The following is a 19,618-nucleotide window of genomic DNA, read 5'->3' as shown; positions in this document are numbered from 1 at the left end:
TAACTTGCATTCATGAGTTCTATTAATTACCTGTGGGGAAAGAGCCAACAGATTTACTTTTATTTCTACACAATAGTCCCTTTAAATATTTGAAGACAACATGCACTTTGCCCTCTAGTTATTCCTTAATTTTTTAAAAAAATTAAATACATTAGATTTGTCTTATTTGGTTTTCTATTGAGTAGCCAATATAAAATTTTCTCTTTATAAGATCAGATATATGTGACTAAAGTGACTTGTTGTTGTTAAGGGAAAAAAGAATTAAGAAAAATAATAAATGTTATAGCTCGAAAAATACTGGTATACTCATTAAAATGTGATTAAATGTCTAAACTTCCAGTACATTAACACTGACATTTTATTTTTTAAACAGTGTCAGGTAATGAAGGTCAACGCAAGCAAGCGTTCTGCTTTTGGCCCTTAGTGAGAAGCGCTCTGTACTTGGACTTCACAGCAGGGAACTGTCAGGCGCTGTTCTCCTCTGTGCTGCTTCTCTCTAAGCACTAGCTTGCAGCTGGCTCCAGCATATGCTAGTGTATGGAGATACTTTCTGGGGTCCACCGCCTCAATCACTATTTAATGATTAATTACCACAGTCTGATGTCAGGGTGAGACATTCAATGCTTCAGGTAAAAATCTTAACTATAGAAAATGACAGCAGGCAGAGTTTTGAAAGCTGAGTTAACTTTGTATTTCTTCTGATGAATTACTCCATTTTTCTAACCACTTGTAAAGAGTAAGGTGAAAAAAAGACAAAATCGTCAAGTAGCAAACGCCAACAATGACAGGGGTGATATTCAGCAGAATAGTCTGTGATTGTCACTCACAATGAGAATAGTGCAGACAGATACACAATAAGTAACTCTCTACTGGAAACCAAGCAAACAACTTTCAATTGACATTCCAGGACATAATGGATCTGAGCTGTGAAAAGAGTCTACTAACAATGTTACCTAGTAAGCAAATAAGGGTGAGACCTATTTTCCACCAATATCTGGTTTTGAACTCCCTATATAATGAATAAAGAGGTGACAATATTCTTTAGCTATACTTACCTATATTTATCTTATAGGAAATCAATAAAATATCTTTTTACCAGATTACTTCTGGTAAAAAGTCCAACTTGATGTTAAATTATAGTAGTATAATTGTCTATTTTCAGTTCTCAATAACTGTATACAACTTTGAATCATTTATACTGAAATGTTTTAATTGAAAAAATGAAGCAGCAATTAGAAAGCAAATCTTAATCTAAAACATGCAAGCTCAAAGTGAATTTTTGATTCTGAGAAATTTATATCACAATTTAAAATAATACATGAATTATTAAAATTTTTCAGTGAATTAAATTAACCTGCATTTTTATTCATAAATTTTAATTATTAGTTTTATACAAAGCAAGTAGGAAGTTTAAGGTTTTTTTAACTTAGTGTCCATATTCTTATAGTTAATTTGAAACGAGCTCAAAATATTTGTAGAGAACCAGGAATATTTTTTTAAAAATCTACCGATTAGCTATTGTTCAATGACATTGATCAATACCCTTAGCATATACCTTGTCAGTGGACTCGTAAATGACTGGAAATATTGTAAGGGTATAAAAACAATTCACTGAGATCACTCAAGATTACAATGCCCATTTGTTGAATCAGTTTCAGAATATCACCAATCTGTAAATGAATCATCTTAAATGGACATTTATAAATTTATTACTTAGAGTACACTTTTTTCATTGAATGATTTTATAAATTTTGAATAGGTTTCTAGGCTAGGCTGCCAAGATACTTTAACTTAAAATTGAACATCTTAATAAAAATTATAGCAGTAAATGTTAATGTGAGATAATATATGGTATTGCAACTATAAGCTTATTTGCATTTATGTTTACCTTTTTTATGCGTAGATTTAAATTTTGGATGCAGGGACAACATATATACCATTCCATGTCCTCAGCAATGAATAAGGATTTGCCTTTCATGTTCACCTATCTCCTTCAAATTGTTCCACATATGCCTATGACAAACAGGAAGTCCTAATGCTTTTAGTTTTAAATACACAAGGGTCATGTGTAAGTCATACGGTTGGCGTTGAGAAACTTCTCTGTTAGGACAAGGTAAGACAACACTCTCAATTCACTATATATAGAGGAAAAAAATTTTTTAAATAAGGAAGAATTATAATTCCAAAGTTAGTTTTGATTTTCCCTATCATAAGTAGATATAGAAAATTAAAAATTATATATAGTCTCCAGAATACAATAGAAATATAGTCCATTTAGGTAACATTATTGTTCCCAGCATTTTACATGTTATTTAAGTCCATTAAAAATTATAAAAGACAATTTACTTTGTTTCTGGACTTTAAATCATTTAAATATTTTGATTTTTGTTGTTGACCACGATTCCTCATTTTGAAACCAATTTAGCAAGTTCCAAGAGAGGTGGAAGAGACAGAACTTAAAAATTCCAAATATTCAGTCAGCAAAATATAGATAATGAGAATTAGATGATTTGTTCTAGTATTATTTCTAGGCTGTTTTGAAATTCCCCACAGTGTTGCCATAGTGTAGCTCTGAAATATTATTACTTGAGTAGGCACAGAACAGTTCATTTTGGGCTTGTGTTAGGTGCACAAGAAAAAAAGGATGACGAGATTGGTGAAGGAAAAAATTTGGGACATCCCTATTTTACAATATCCTCAAAAGAGTCATAGTATAAAGTTGAGTATTACTGATATATGTTAATCTTGATTCTTGTTGAAATGGTCATGCAATCACAAGGTAAGCAAGTGCAGTGTCTAATCACAAATATAAAAAAGGTACCAAGCTCATTCAGCCTACTTTAAACCCTGAAATAGGAGCTTTCTAATTTCATTGGGTTGATCTGGCATATTTATATCCCCTATTTAATGAAGCCTGAAGAGTCAAACTAGTAGTGTTATGATGAGTTAACACCACAGCTTTGATTGCTCACCATCCAAATAGCAAAATTTCCTAATATCTTTTTATGGGACTTAAAAGACATTAAACTAAATATGATTGCTGCTCCATAAAATGGTAGAACAGTTTTCCATATACTGTATATATGCAAATACAATATCCCATCTCAACCTCCAGTGCCCATAGTAAGCTACCATTACAGCTTAGATTGAATAACTATTATTGGTTTACATGCTTCTAAATCTTGCATTTTGTGTAACTAAGACAGAGCTAAGCTTTCAAAAAATAGAACAATGCCTTATACACAAGACCATCTGGTTTAAAAGCTTTGTGTCATTATGCAAAGTACCTTTACCCATTTGAAATAAATTCATAATACACACTGAAGACAATGTATATGACCTGAAAATTACAAGGGAACCTTCTTAATGTCAAATGTTTCATATACCTCTCACTCCTTCAGAGAAATGTTGGTGGAAGTAGAGGATTCAGAAGAAAAGGGAATCATATTCTAAAAGTACAAACTTCAGTGGGTATATACTGTAGGGACACTCAATTTCTAGCTTTTAAGAGTAAATGCAAGAAATGTATAGATCATTATTTTATCAGCCACTCAGGATTACCCAGATTACAAAACTCTTACAGTTATGAATGTTAGTAGATACACCTCAAAATTGCAAGGAATTCTTATGAGGTTCATTTGTTTCCTTCAAGTTGGTTGGTGTGAACAGAATTGTGTAAGGTGAGTTCATGAAATGATCACAAGGTAAGGCTTGAATTTGTTGCTCTAGTATATGCCTTCAGTTTATGAAAGGTTTTCCCCTTTCCCCCTTATGATATGCTCAGTAAACTTTCCTTTATGGCTTTCTCCACATTTTTTTCACTGATATGATGACAACCATGATGATCATATTTTATAGAGGTATGCTCTTTAACGCACTGATGTGTAAAATAGGTTTACTGTACTCAAAGCTACACTTTACTGGAGAAGCTATGTCACAATTACTTGACAGTAATGATAGACAAAATTCCAAATAGCCTTACTTTGGGTAAGCATCACAACTTGGGATACCTATCTGGACTATTTTACTTTGCCAACTTCTTCTTCCTTTGTCTCTCAAGTAAATTCTCTGACGAATTTTCTGTGATCATTGATGGGACCTGGGACTCTATTTTTCTTTCCAGTGAAAATAGTGAAAATAGTGAAAATCACTATTTCTTGACTCTTAATTTGAAATAGGAATACTATTTATTTTGGACTTAAGTGAAGTTAAAAACCATAAATCTCTGTCTCCTAAGTCTTAAAATAAGCATCTTCCTGTAGTTAAATGTATTTGTTTTGATTATATTGCATGGTGGAAGAATTTAAATATACTAAATTATTTACATTTAATATAGAAAGCAAGTGTTCAGAAACTCTTGTTTCAAAATTAAAATACGTTTTCATTCAACCATTCAAAAATATAGAGAAAAAGCCAATGAAAATAGGACATGGAAATCCATAGACATGGAAACAAGACAGTTAAGTTCTCAACTGAGTAGTAAAATATACATTTTCCAATTTTCACATGAAATTTCACAACACTTGAAACACTCAGCCATATTAAGGACTAAAAAAGGGGTCAGAATATAGACAAAAAATAATTTTGTGTTTGTGTGTGAGGAGGATATCCTTTAAGAAAAGTGATCTGTGAGAAACTTTCACCCAGGCTGATGGAATGTGATGCTTCCAGGAAGTATCCTACCCTGTGTTTAGAACACATGGTATACTAGGGTCTGCCGCTTGCCTGAGAAATTTAGAAACAAGAGATTATCTCTGATAGTGGTGGAGTCAAGAGATTACCTGTACAGTAGTATGGAACTACACTCTTAATTTGCTGGAATAAGGATGCAACTATTCCCAGGCACCAGATGTGGGCCACATGAAAGGGAGTGTTGATTAAGAATCATCTTGGATTCATTTTAAAAAGACTACTCAGAGGACAGAAATACTTAGAAAACACTGGAAGAGAAATCCTAGGGGATGATAAAGGAATCATCTTGCAAAAGGGATCATCAGAGGACAGGGTATCACCAAATCTTAGAGAACCTATAAGAGAATCTTTGCAAAAGAAGAATCAGATTTAAACTTCTGCCAGGTTCAGAGAAACAGACCGCTTACAGGGCACCATCCAAGTAAGACAACTTTTACTTTGCTCTTACCGTTTTTCCTTTTTTTCCCCCCTCTCATCCTTTAAGTATTCCAAACTAGCTAGCAAAGCAGAATATGGTTATATAAGGACGAGGGTGGAGAACTGGAGAAAAATGCAACTGATCCTTTACTAATGGAACTTTAATCTGAAATAGTAGGCCCTAGATGGGTAGAGAGGGAAAATATTTAATGCTGAATCAGAGACTTAGAGGATGCAGACTCAACCATAGCATATGTTTGATAGCCCTGTTCTGTGATATGCTTCAAGCTTGAAAATTAGAGCTTTTTTTTTTTCAGTTTTCCAGTGAATAACTATTTTTATATTTTTTGACCACCAGAAACACATATGCTAGTTTTGATCTGTATTTAATATGCAGCATATTTTAGCCAGGCAAGGTGTGTGGGGGGGAAATGCCCTAAATAACATATTTTTTTCCCTGGAAACATATTTATTTTTTCCTTCATTGTCAAGAACATTTTGTTTGGTACAGAATTATACACTGGCATTTGTTTTCCCTAGCATTTTTCAGACAGAATTCTGGTGTTCTTTGGTTTAATTGTATCTTTTGAGAACTCAGCTATTATTATTGTTGCTAATAGAAAGCTAATAGACTCCCTTTTCCTTGACTGCTTTCAAAATCATCTCTATGCCACTATTCATTTGTTTGTTTTTTTAAATATTTATTTATTTTATTTATTTATTTATTTATTTATTTATTTATTTATTTATTTATTTAACAGAGAGAGAGCAGAAGCAGATGGAGAAGCAGGTAGAGGAAGAGGGAGAAGCAGGCTCCCTGCTGAGCAGAGGCCAAGGTGGGGTTCCATCCAGGACTCTGGGATCATGACTTGAGCCGAAGGTGGACACTGAACCTACTGAGCCACCCAGGCACACCACTATGCTGCTTTTTAAATACTAGTTTTGTATTTGGTGCCTTCATGTGGTGTTCTGCGGGTTCTTAGAGTTTCATGAATCTGTGTTTGATGTATCTCATAATTTTGCAAAATTTGGGGCCTTATCTCTTTATTCTTATGTTTTTCTCTTTACTTTCCTTCTGACATATATGATTTTAGATCTCTTCACAAAGTATGTCTTTTGCATTCTTTTTTGTATTATACATTCTTTTATCCCTTCATGCTTCAAACTGAATATTTTGTTCTAATTCTCTCTTCCATTGTCTTTAATGGCTATTAAACCTATTCACAGAGTTCTGAATTTTAGTTATTGTATTTTTCATAAAATTTCCATTTTTTATGGTTTTGAATTATTTGCAAAACTTCTGCATTGTACTGAACACAGTAAGCACATTTTTACTTAAAAGTCTTTAAAAAAAAAGTCTTTGATCTGTTGTTTTTTTTTTACTCTTAGTTTTGTATACACCTGGTTGATTTTTTAATTGAATGGTGGCCTTTGAGAATGAAAATATTTAGGGAAAATATAAAGCTCTGGATTATACTATCTTCTTTGACAGATCAAGTTTTAATTTTGGCATTAGGCTAAATTGGAAGCATATCACCTTTACTTAGTCGGATATTGAGCTGATATGAAAACTGGCTTTAGTCCTTGCAAGGACAAGTCTAAGCCCTGTTTATCTTGTTCATTCAAGGTAACCCCTCAGAATCCCATCCTCAAGTCCATAGACTTCATCAGGACCTCACTCCTTGGTGAATCCTGGACTCCAATTTTTGTATCTCTATCCTCATGAAACTGTCAAAATCTTCTCAATCTCTCTTTTTTTTTTCTTCTCAATCTCTTGACTACAAATTTGAAATCAGCAAAAACAAAAACAAAAACCCACAAAAAATAGAAAAAACAAACCATTACAGAAATTGTGGTGCCAATGTATGGCTCTCTATTGGGCTTCTTCCTTTATTTCTATAATTTTATCTTGGCCTGCAGTCGTTGCCACCCAGATAGCTCTCTCTGATGCCTTTAAATATATATATGTAAATCTCAAACATACATACATATGCACATACATACATATTTGCATATACACTTATTTGCACTATATCAGTATATTTGCAAATATATATATAATGTAGCATATATTTTATATAATATATTGCATATATAATTATAGTGTAAATATAGATAATATATAATCATATGTATACATATACACACATTTAATTTAGTAAATTTTATTATTCTCAGTGGAAATGCTATGGGAAGATTGGTGTGGAACAGGTCGCCAACCATAGCTAGAAGTAGAACCAATGAACTACCAGAAGAAAAAGAGAGAATATATAGGCTTTTTGAATTTCTGTTCAATTCCAGTAACACAGTTTGACTCATTTGAGTCCTAGGCATGGGGTGACATAACTGTGGTCAATTAAGTACATGCATTAGAAATTCTGTTAAAATGTTTTAAATAATTTTAACAGATATAAAAATCTTTGCTTGGAAACTCCTGTTATATGTAGCTACCAGGTTCTGATGAGAAAAATGCCTCTTTCAGGTAATGACAGCTTTGAGATAAGTGTTGCAGACTGTCACTCATATTGATGTTAGGGAATGTTTCTGAGGCAATCCTACATAATTACACATATGGTCACAGCCTCTTGCATTTAACAGAAACAGCAGAGGTTGTAGGCTTTTATGTCTGGTCTACATGACGTTGTGGACACATATTAGTGTAATTTGTTCTTTGGCATATCAAGTTTCTTTACAAATTTCATCCCCTATTAAATCTGGAATAATATTCTTATCAGAGGAATGTCCAGTTTACAAATAAAGGGTAAAATGTTAATGAAAAATAGAAGTTACAGTGGTGGGGTATTAATTATAAATCATAACTGTAATATTTAGATTTATTATTTCTGTATCTGGGATAACTTCAAGTGACCATTCTTAATCTTGTTATTTAACACACAGTAACATAAATCTTTAGGTTATATAATGAATGGAAAATAGTTTAGAATTTAAAAGTAATGGAAAGAGCTCCTATATATGCTTTAAAAAGAAAAATCCAAAGTGGTTAAAAGTTCCAGTAAGAAACTAGGAATTAGATGAATGCAGAGGTTTTAAATGTCAGTGAGGTAGAAGTTAAATTGGGAGAGGTTCTAGTCTTCGTTGATCATACTCTCTCCTATTCAATGTAAAATGATAAAGAAAAATAAACATAGTGTTGGCTTATTTGCATATTTTAAGTGCTTGTTTAGATACTTTTCATCATTTAATACAATAATTATTACTTTGCTATGCTCATACTATGTCTTGGACATTGTTATAACCTCTTTGAAGTCTTCTGAAGAGCATATTATTGCTGCCCATATTTTCTAAATAGGAAAATTAGCACATAGAGAGGTTAGATGGCTCTCCCAGTATGAACATTTGAAGGGGGATCAATGCACTAGACCAAGTTGAAGTAGGCTTAGAGTGTGACTTATGCTCTAAAGTCTAGACTCAAGGCAGTGACTAAGTAAGAAACAAAAAAAAGTTATACTATGTAAATAATTTTCTTATATGAAGCATTAATAAAAGTCAAGTTAATAAAAATCTAGTAATGATAATAAAAATCCAAACAGGCTTTCTATGCTAAATTGTCAAATAAGTAATATACAAGTGTGTATAAATAAGAAAATAGACTATAAGAAAAAGTTTACTGGCTACACTGGCCTTTATGTTATTACTTTAATTGTTTTAAAACACCATTTTAAATTATGTGCATTGAATATTTTTCTTGAATGCAAATACAATTTGCACTAAGACACTGTGGTTTTTATAAACTAATTGACTTCAAAGAAAAAAATAGCACATGGAGACAGGCACTCAGAAATGTTTTTTTTTTTTTTTAAGATTTTATTTATTTATTCATGAGAGACAGAGAGAGAGTAAGAGAGAGAGAGGCAGAGACACAAGCAGAGGGAGAAGCAGGCTCATTCAGGGAGCCTGATGTGGGACTTGATCCTGGGTGGGTCTCCAGGATCAGGCCCTGGGCTGAAGGTGGCACTAAACCACTGAGCCACCTGGGCTGCCCTCAGAAATGTTTCTGCACTTGCACCAGAAGTCTTCCAAGTCCAAGTACATAACAAAGGTATTCAATTAAAAAGTATAATTTTCATTGGTAAATTATATAGGAACTGATATTATCAAAGAAATTCATTCACATTACCTAAGTAGGACAGACAATGTTTGGATCAATTTTGTATTAAAACTTAGAATTTTAAAGTGCATAATTTTCAGAGTAATTTATAGTTAATTAGTTAAATGGCATTGAGACACTACTTCAGCGTCTTTATGTTCTCTAGCATCTTTAAGGGAAAACTGATTGAAGGTGGAGACTATGACTTGTGCAAAGACCTTAACCATATTTCAGCTTTTTGAGAAAAAGGGAAATATGACAAAGCATTTAGAAGTGCTAAGAGTTGATCTTAAAAACTCAGTTTTTGCATGAAAAAGAAACTAGGTAGCATAAGACCTACAACAAATACAATTTTGTAAACTAAACAAGCACAAATACATCTAAAACATAAAGCTATTTATTTCACTTTATATACATATACATATCCAAGTGTATATTTAAAATATATTAGAATAAATGTTATTTGGGGAGTGTTAGTGATTCTGTGAAACTGAAGATATAGGGAAAATATTTAAAAATGCAAAAGGCTTGAAAACTGATGAAGTTATCATGCCATGAACTAAAGATGTAATTAACTCAACAATCTGCCTCTGAAGTGTAAAGGGGGAAACAAAGACCCAGTTTTATATATTGGACACAGAAAAATATCCAAGTTATATTATTAATTAAAGAATAATATGCTTTCATTTAGTGTATCTCTGTGTGTGAATTAGCCTTTATCTTTATACTATTCTTTAAACTTACCCTAGTTTCATTTAGACTCATCAATTTTTTATCCTGTATTTCCTCAATATCATTGAAACTTACTATTAGTTATTAATCTTTAAGACTACCATCACCATTCATTTTTTACACTAAGACATTGCTTCCCAATACTAGATTTCTTGTTGTATCATCGTCAAAAATTTTCCCATATCCATCACCAACTCCCTTACAAAAAGTACCTTTTTCACTCATTTTTTATTCACAGCTATTCACAATTATGCCAATACACTTCTTTAAAAACAAAAAAGGTCACTATCATACATAGAAATCCAGTATTATCATAAAATCATAGCTATATGGATGAATACAATTAAGATAATACTGCTATATTCTAGAATTTTTAAATAGAAACTAAACATTTTTAAATCATCATGCTATAAATAAGTTCCTCAATGTCTATCTGGCATCGTAAGAAATGACATAAAAATGATTCCACTCATTGTTAGCATAGTTGGAGAGAACTATGACTTTTTATTAATAAATCACTGGTTTGGGCTTTAATTTTAAGTAATCCTAGGAATCCTAATACAAATATAAATGTAATAAGAAGGATAAAAAAACTCTTCTATCTTTTCTGATAAGACTGGAAACTTAGAATCAATGCCTAACCAAATCATGCAAACATATGGCTTTAATTTTTCAAATTAATTCCCAAACTTTTTATAATTCTTCACCAATAAATCTCTTGTGTATACAGAAAGTTTCTAGATTTCTTTAAAAGATTTATTTATTTGAGAGAGTGAGGGGGGAGAGGAAGAAGAAGAGAGAGAGAGAGAGAGAGAGACAGAATCTTAAGCAGGCTCCACACCCAGTGTAGAGCTCAACATGTGGCTCTATCGGGCCACCCTGAGATCATGACCTGAGCTGAAAGAGCCAGATGCTCAAACAACTGAGCCACCAACGCGCCCCAAAAGTTCCCAGATTCTTAATAATTTATTTCTTTTATAGTAGATGTAGAAAAAGGATTTGACAAATCCAGACTCATTTATGCTAAAAGATTAACAATAAATTAAGAAAGGAGAATTTTTTTCAAGTCAAGAGTCTCTTAAAACCTATAGCTAGCATCATACAGAGGTGATCTTTACCTCTAAGATGGAAAAGTAAATGAATCTCTTCTCTTTACCATTGTACTGGATGCTCAAGTCACTATAGTCTAAAAAGAAAAGGAAATAAAAGAAATCCATGATGGAATGAAAGAATAAAATCTGCATCTATTCACTATATGATTCTCTATGTAGAAAAAAGATATGCACAACTACTATAACTAATAAACTAGTTCATCAGTGTAGTAAGATGCAAGATCAATAAATAAAAATCAATTGCACTTCTGTATACTACCAATGGGCTCTATGAAAATGAAGTTAAGAAAATAATACTCTTTCAGAATGACAAAAAATGAAATATTTAGGAATATCATATTAAATTTAACAAAGCACTGAACTTAACAAATAAGTTCAATATTTATACACCGACAGCTCCGTATATTATTGAAGGATATCAAAGAACATTTAAACAAAAGGAGAGATAACACATTTTATGGATTAGAAGACTCAATATTTATAAGATGATAATTTCTCTCAAATTGATTTATAGATTCCCAATGCAATCTCTATCATAATTCCAGCAGGCCCATTGACAGAAATTGGTAAGATAATTCTAAAACTTATTTGGACATGCCAAAGTATCTAAAATAGCCAAATCAATTGCCAATAAGACAAAATTTGGAGGACTATACATCCTGATTTCAAATATTTTATAGAGCTACAGTAATCAAGACAATGTGGTACAAAGGTAATGATAGACAAATGGCCAATGAAACAGAATCAAAGGTCTCAGTGTAATAAAATAAACCCTTACGTTTATGATTGGTTGGTATTTTACAAGGATACCAAGATGACTCCATGGGAAAAGACAATCTTTTCAACAAATAGTGCTTGTACATTTGGATAAATATATGCAAAAGTATGAATTTATGTTATTAATTTACAGCACTTATAAAGATTAACTCATAGATCTAAATGTAAAAACCTAAAATTATTCAACTTTTAGCATAAAATTTAGGATATCTTCATGATCTTGGGTCAGGCAAAGTTATTAGGTATAATAGAAAAACAATCAATTCAGGACGCCTGGGTGGCTCAGCGGTTGAGCATCTGCCTTTGGCTCAGGGTGTGATCCCTGGTTGTAGGATTGAGTCATGCATCAGGCTCCCCAGTGGGAGCCTGCTTTTCCCTCTGCTATGTCTCTGCACCTCTCTCTCTCTCTCTGTCTTTCTCTTAAAAAAAAAAAAAAGAAAAGAAAACCAAGATGCATGAAAGAGAAAAACAATGATGATTTATACTTAATCAAAATTAAAACCTGAATGCTTCAAAAGACAACATATAAAAGCAAAACACAAGCTACAATCTTTGAGAATATATCCACAAATCTTTATATGTGATAAAGGACTTCCATGTAGAAGATATAAGGAACAAAATAGAAGGCAAACACATTTTTTTTTAATGAGCTAATGATTTGAATGACCATTTAACCAAAGAAGATACACAATGGCTAATAAACACATAACAAATGCTCAAGTAGTCATTAAGGAAATGAAAAATAACATCACTATGAGACACATCTTTTTATCCAGTAGACTGGCTATATTGAAAAACGTAGTAACAATTGCTGGCAAAGACAAGGAGAAACCAAAACCCTCATACATTGTTGATGGGAATATAAAATGGCATAGACACTTTGGATGGTAGTCTGATAGTACCTTAGAGGACTAAATATAGTAACCATATGACTCAGCAATTTCACTCCCAGGTCTTTACACAAGAGAAATAAATGCTTATACCCACACTAAGACTTGTATATGAATGTTCACAGCATCATTATTTGCCATAGCCAAAAAGTAGAGACAATTTATTTTATTTTTATAAAAAATAATAAATATATAATAAATATATTCTATTTATTAATATTTTATATCTATATATTTATTATAAATAAATGTAGATTAAATGTAAGTATAAGCATATTAAATATATAACATATAATAGATTATTATATAAATATAATTATATAAATATAAAAATAAATATAATAAATAAGTGTTAGAGAGAGAGAGTGAGTGGAGTGAAGAACAGAGGGAGAAGGAGAGAGAGAATCCCAAGGAGACTCCTTGCTGAGCATAGAGCCTGATGTAGGGCTTGATCCCACAACCCTGAGATCATGACCTGAGCTGAAACCGAGTCAGACATTTTATTGACTGAGCCATCCAAGTGCCCCCAAAATAGAAACAGTTTAAATATCCAGCAAAAGGTGAATGGAAAAACATATCTCTACAATTGCCTGTTGTACTAGGATAATGAGAGACATATAGACCAATGGATCAGAAATGAGAGTCCAAAGAATAAACCCTTACAATTTTTTATTGGTTGTTCTACAGTGGTGCCAAGGTGATTCCATGAGAAAATATAGCCTTTTCAACAAATAGGGCTGGTATCATTAAATATTATTCCTCTTGGTCTCTGATAATTTTGTCTTGAAGTATCTTTATTTGATATTAATATAGCTATTACTGCTTTATTTTTTCTTTTCTTTTTATTTTTTTAAGAGTTTTTCTTATCCATTCATGACAGGCACACAGAGAGAGGCAGAGACATAGGCAGAGGGAGAAGCAGGATCCCCACAGGGAGCCTGATGCGGATCTCAATCCCAGGACCCCAGGATCACACCCTGAACCAAAGGCAGATGCTCAAACACTGAGCCACCCAAGCATCCCTAATTTTTTTCTTTTCATTACTGTTTTCTTTCAAATAATGTTTGCATTATATATATATGAAATTATTTGCATTATATATGTGAACATATATAGTATATCTGTAGTATATAGTATATACAGTACATATAAACTATATATAGTATATATACAACTATATAGTACATATAGTACATATATAAACTATATATATAGTATATAATTTCATCCTTTTACTTTCAGATTGCTCATATCATTATATTTGATTTATTTATAAATAGCACATAGTTGGGTCACACTTTTTGATCTGTTCTGTCAGTTTCTGTCTATTAATTGTATTCAGATCATTTAAATTGAATGTAATTAATGACTATTAGGGCTTAAATGTACAGTTTTATTGTGATAAAATAGATATAATATAAAATTTATCATTTAAGTCATTTTAAAGTGTATGACTCAGTGCCATCTAGGAGGTTCACAATGTTGTGCCGTCATCACATCTACATAATTCCAAAATATTTTTATCACCTCAAAGGGAAATCCCATGCCCATTAGGAAATCTGTCATCATTCTTCCCTCTCTATAGCTGCTGCCAACCGTTGATTTGCTTTCTGACTTTCAGATTTTTCTATTCTGAACACTTAATATAAATGGAATCAAACTGTATGTGAATATTTTGTCTGGCTTCTTTTGGTTAGGGTGATGTTTTTAGGGTTTATGAATGTCATAGCATGTATCAGTGCTTGATTCTTCTTTATGGCTAAATAGTATGTTATTGTATGACTATGTTACATTCTGTGTCTCCATTCATTCATTGTTGGGCATTTGGGTTGTTTCCATTTTTTTGTTATTGTGAATAGTGCTGCTCTAAATCTTTGGGTACAAGTTCTTGTCTGACACCCATTTTCAATTCTCACTCTTCACTAGGACTTTTCTGACACCTTGTGAAGAGCAGAGGAAGGATGCCCCATGACTGTGAGCGGGGGTGGAGGCTTCTCGCGTGATCTCCACTGATACTATGGGTAGAAAAGAGGACTTTGTAACCACTCAGTAGAGATAAATGTCTTGGCTTCTAACTAGATCTTCTCTGGCATTACCTACATTTCCCCCCCTCTGTGGCAAGAACAGGGTAATTACTGTTTAAAAGTGTTCTGTCTTGCTAGGTTGCCCCTTTTCTAGTCCTTTGGTTAGAGAAAGCAGGCTTTTATTGGAGGTTTAATTTTGTTTTTGTTTTGTTTTGTTTTGTTTTTGTTTTTGTTTTTCTACTCCAGTAATAGTTCCAGGTTGGTAACTTCACCAAATCCAAGTATAGACTTGCTAGCAAGTCATATAAAAATATACTGGTAACATTTATAGTATTGTATCAGTTTGTGACCCAGGCATCCTAACCAGTATCACTTATACTTCACAAATACTTCACAAAAGCACATTTTCAGGATAGAAACTTTGGAAAAATAAAATTACTCAGATACCATACTTAGGTAAATGTGAGCATTTGACCTCAGAAAATGCTTACATAGCACATACGTAGAAACTGTAACATGATGTCTGAGCCAAAGAGGGCCTGTCTCCGAGGATTGAACTAGAGCTTTCTGCATCCCTAATTCTGAAGATAGGATTTTTTACTGGGTAAGGCTGGTGTGTGTTAGTCGTTGCCAAAGTTTCCCACCTAACCACTAGCACGGTCAAAATCTGCCTACTAAGTCCACAGCAGCTTTTCTGATTTAGAATTGCGTTTAAAGGTGAAATTTCTCTTTTTTTTTTCTGCAGTTGCCCAAATTAGATCATTTAATGAGGCTACCCTTCCTCATTGCAAAGGAACTTCTATGGCTAAAAAGGTGAAAATTCTTCCTCATGAATTGGTCGATTCGGACAATCCTTTTGTGATTTTTTAAATGATTTTTAAAAATTTATTAATCAAGATAGTCACTGTGCTTGCCCTGGGATACAAAATGAGGGAAAATAGATTGCAGATATAAATCTATGATTATCTATAATTCTTAAATAAGCATCATCGTATGCTTGCATCATTAATAATTTTATCAGGTATCAAAAGTCTGTACTAAATGCATTGTAAATGAATATTAATTATATGCAGCAATTAACTGTTAATTTGAATAATACATGAACATGCTTTCATGCTTTTTAATTTTGAGTGCTTTGATTTTTAAGTACCCATCAAACCATGATATGATTTGAAAATTTTAAAAATTAATCATCCATATTGATAGGTTCAAAAATTAGAGTAAATGTTTTTGTTCTATAATCTTACTTTTTAACTAAATAAAAGTTGCTGCATCAAGTTTTAGTATCATTTTAAAATATGTCCTTGTAGAAGTTGCCATAAATGTCGACATTTTCAGCAGCATAAATTTATAGTGACACTGAATTTTTATGACACTATAAAAGTCCCTACTCATGATGACATCTACAGCTGCATTTTCACAGAAATATAAGAATTTGTATTTTAGACATGCAGTTTATCCTATCTGGTTTTTCAAAGAAAGAAAACTGGGGTAACAAATATTTCTGATATCCCCAAACAAGTCAAATATATGTCACAGGGATTTAAATATCTGGTTTCATTCTTTTAATATTTGGCAGCTGAGGAATCTGTTACTTTTAAATCAAACTGGTTAGAGAAAAGAAAAGAGGGGTTTAGCTGGAAATTGGATGAGCTCATTAATGGAAGAAAGAACAGATTTTTACAAGGATAAAATTGGTGACAGAAACAAAACTGTCATTATTTAAGTACCCAGAGACTTCCTGAACTATTTATTGTCTTAATCAGTGTAACAGTTAAGACTGTTGATCTAAAAAAAAAAGCTTAGAGAAAAAGATATTATATATAAGTCAATTTTTAAAAGTTTATTTGAAGTTGAAAAGAGGCAATATTTGTGTCAGGATAAATATAACCAAAATATATATAATTTCCTGATTAGGCCACAATTTTTCCATTTAATGATCTTTAAATTTTTGTACAGTTAAATCTAATCAAATGCTAGCTGCTGCTTCTTGAAGGAATGGCTAGGAATGTCTCAAACAGAAATTTCCAAATGATGTGCATTTTATGAACCATATTGGCTGATCTCAAGCAATCTAGAGGAACAGGAAAGTTGTGTTTCATGTATAGAACAACTTCTGGCAGGTTATTCATTCTAAAGGAAAAGTAACTTTATACACGAAGTATTAGTGTAAAGGGTAAGAAATATTTAATATAGCAGCTGTCCTATCTCACCATTTATCATGAGTAATTTTCTTGTTTTCTGAGTCGTTTTCTTAAAATCGACCAAGTTTGAAGGAAAATGTTTACTCTAATTACTACTAAATAACTAAATAGTAGTTGCTAATATTTTTTTTAAGATTTTTATTTATTTATTCATGATAGATTTAGAGAGAGAGAGAGAGAGGCAGAGACACAGGCAGAGGGAGAAGCAGGCTCCATACCGGGAGCCCGACGCGGGACTCGATCCCAGGACCCCAGGAATGCGCCCTGGGCGGAAGGCAGGCGCTAAACCGCTGAGCCACCCAGGGATCCCGAGTAGTTGCTAATATTGATATGTTTGTCATACATACACATGTAGAGTATAATATAATATAATATAATATAATATAATATAATAATATAATATAATATAATATAATATAATATAATATAATATATAATGCTATATAGATAGAACAATACTATATGATGCATTTATAGCACAGTAATATTGAAATATATATTAGTGCTATGAAACAAATTTAGAGCTTGGCAACTAAAGGTATTATGTGAATGTAAGTATGAATAATAGCTTAATTTCATAAGTAAGCAAAATATCTAATGTCATTGATTATAGTTGGTTTATACTACAATTTTAAACATAATAAATTTTATTTTATGAACCGTTAGAAAACATGAAACAATTTAACTCTAAGATCTTTCTACTATGCTAATGTGATCCTTTATTTGTGGTATGACTTGCCCTTTCCACATTTTTGTTTCTCAATTTCAACATTGTCTCCTTAGTAGGCCTTCTGTTTACATTCTAAGTTCATATTCCCCAACACACAACTATTTATATTTCTTTCTTAGTAGTTTGCACTTATTTGTGAACTTTTTATCATTTTTTATACAATAGACCATAAACTGTCTGGGCATATACTAATTTCTTTTTCATCTATATGTAATATCCAACATATTAGTGCATAATAGGTATAAAGTTAGTATTATAGATAGGGAAAATAAATGAATCTTATCTTGTGAACTAAAGATAAGAATAAAAGATCTTGTCTTAAATAGCTTAAAGAACTAAAGATCTTTTGAACTAAAATATTTAGATATATTCAAATATTATTTTTTCCTTAAAGCTGCTAATTGTATGATCAATTTTACTATTCTATCATGTAAAGATATTCAATTAAAATGTAAATTTAATTGAATTATAAACCATATGGTTTTTAAAATAAATGACTATATGAGCGCCTGGTGTGCTCAGTTAGGTTAAGCATTCAACTCTTGGTTTTAGTTCAGGTTGTGATCTCAGGGTCCTGGGATTGAGCCCCACACTGAGCATGGAGTCTGTTTGAAATTCTCTCTCCCTCTCCCTCCCCAACTACTACTCCCTCAGTCACACACTCTCTCATAAATAAATAAATAAATAAATAAATAAATAAATAAATAAATAAAATCTTTAAAAAATAAAATAAGTGATTCTATCCACATATGTATTACTAATGATAGATAAAATTTATGTAACTGTTACTAAATAAGAGACAGAGTGCTAGTGGAAATAATCATTAATAATCATTATTGTATGTGATCTCCAAAGCTGTATCATACGGTAGATACTATTTTTCACCTCTTAAATAAAAAAAATTGTATCCTCTCATTGGAGACTGAAAAGAAAGAATGAACGAGAGAATAAAACAGCATAGAATAGAGTTAAGGAAAGGAGAACAAGAGAGAGAGAAAGAAAAAGAGAGAAAGCAGTGGGAAAGAAATTTTGAGCAGCTACCCTAAACCTTTAAATGAAAACATCATTTGAGTAAGAATATAATTTCAGTCAATGGGGATGCCTGGGTGGCTCAGCAGTTGAGCATCTGCCTTCAGCTCAGGGTGTGATCCTGGAGACCTGGGATTGAGTCCCACATCAGGCTCTTTGCATGGAGCCTGCTTCTCCCCCTGCCTGTGTCTCTGCCTCTCTCTCTGTGTCATGAATAAATAAAATCTTTTTAAAAAAAATCTTCATTTAAAATAATAATAATAATAATTTGAGTCAGTGTACCAGGGTGGATTTGAGATTTTGTTTGTTTTGTTATGAGATTTAATAGTATTTCATTTTCTTTCCATTTCTCTTTGGAAGTGAGTGGATAAATAGGTGTCTACTATTTCTTTTGAATTTAATGCAATGCTGAGATGAACTTCTATGTGTGGGTTACATAGGGGAACAACTTTTAATTTAAATCACAACACTGGTCAAAAATACATGATTAGTTAAGGGTACATTTTCATTTTAAACAGTTCTTGGAATTATATTTTTAGAAAATAAGTGTTTGACAAGACATGAGTTCTGATTGTCTCTAAAACATTGTAAGTCATATAGAAATTGGCTATATACTCTGCTATAGAACTATTATTTTAGAGACTACCAGATGTAATTGATATACAGCATTATGAATTCACAAAATTAAGGAAGCATAGTAAAATGCTTTATTAATGTGCAAGCTTCATTTTTTTTTATCTTCTATTTTCTAAGAATTTGTGGTAATCTCTAGAAAGGAAAAGGATCTCAGTGGAAGACAGGAATGTACTTATTCAGGGATTTTTGCTTGTTTAGTAGGAAAGATAATTTCCACTGGATCCTGGGATGCCTCAGTAAGGCAAAAAGCAAGCAGCTTTGAATATT

General features: G+C 32.1%; 1 long non-coding RNA gene across 3 annotated transcripts in view; it reads right to left on the bottom strand.

Annotated features, from left to right (window-relative positions):
- Nucleotides 1-19,618, bottom strand: part of LOC111092899 — a 116,967-nt gene that overhangs the window by 64,675 nt on the left and 32,674 nt on the right. Inside the window, exon 5 of one of the 3 annotated variants that reach the window (XR_005379641.1) lies at nt 11,016-11,135. The exons of 1 other annotated variant lie outside the window; for it this stretch is intronic. This is a non-coding gene — a long non-coding RNA (uncharacterized LOC111092899). Of the gene's footprint in view, nt 1-11,015; nt 11,136-19,618 lie in introns of those variants that run through there. One more of the 3 variants, XR_005379643.1, reaches the window with a different exon arrangement.

Source organism: Canis lupus, chromosome 27, assembly GCF_011100685.1.
Source record: "Canis lupus familiaris isolate Mischka breed German Shepherd chromosome 27, alternate assembly UU_Cfam_GSD_1.0, whole genome shotgun sequence".
Lineage (NCBI taxonomy): Eukaryota > Metazoa > Chordata > Mammalia > Carnivora > Canidae > Canis > Canis lupus.
The sequence above is the reverse complement of the archived record's forward strand: the minus strand, read 5'-3'. Positions and strand labels throughout refer to the sequence as shown.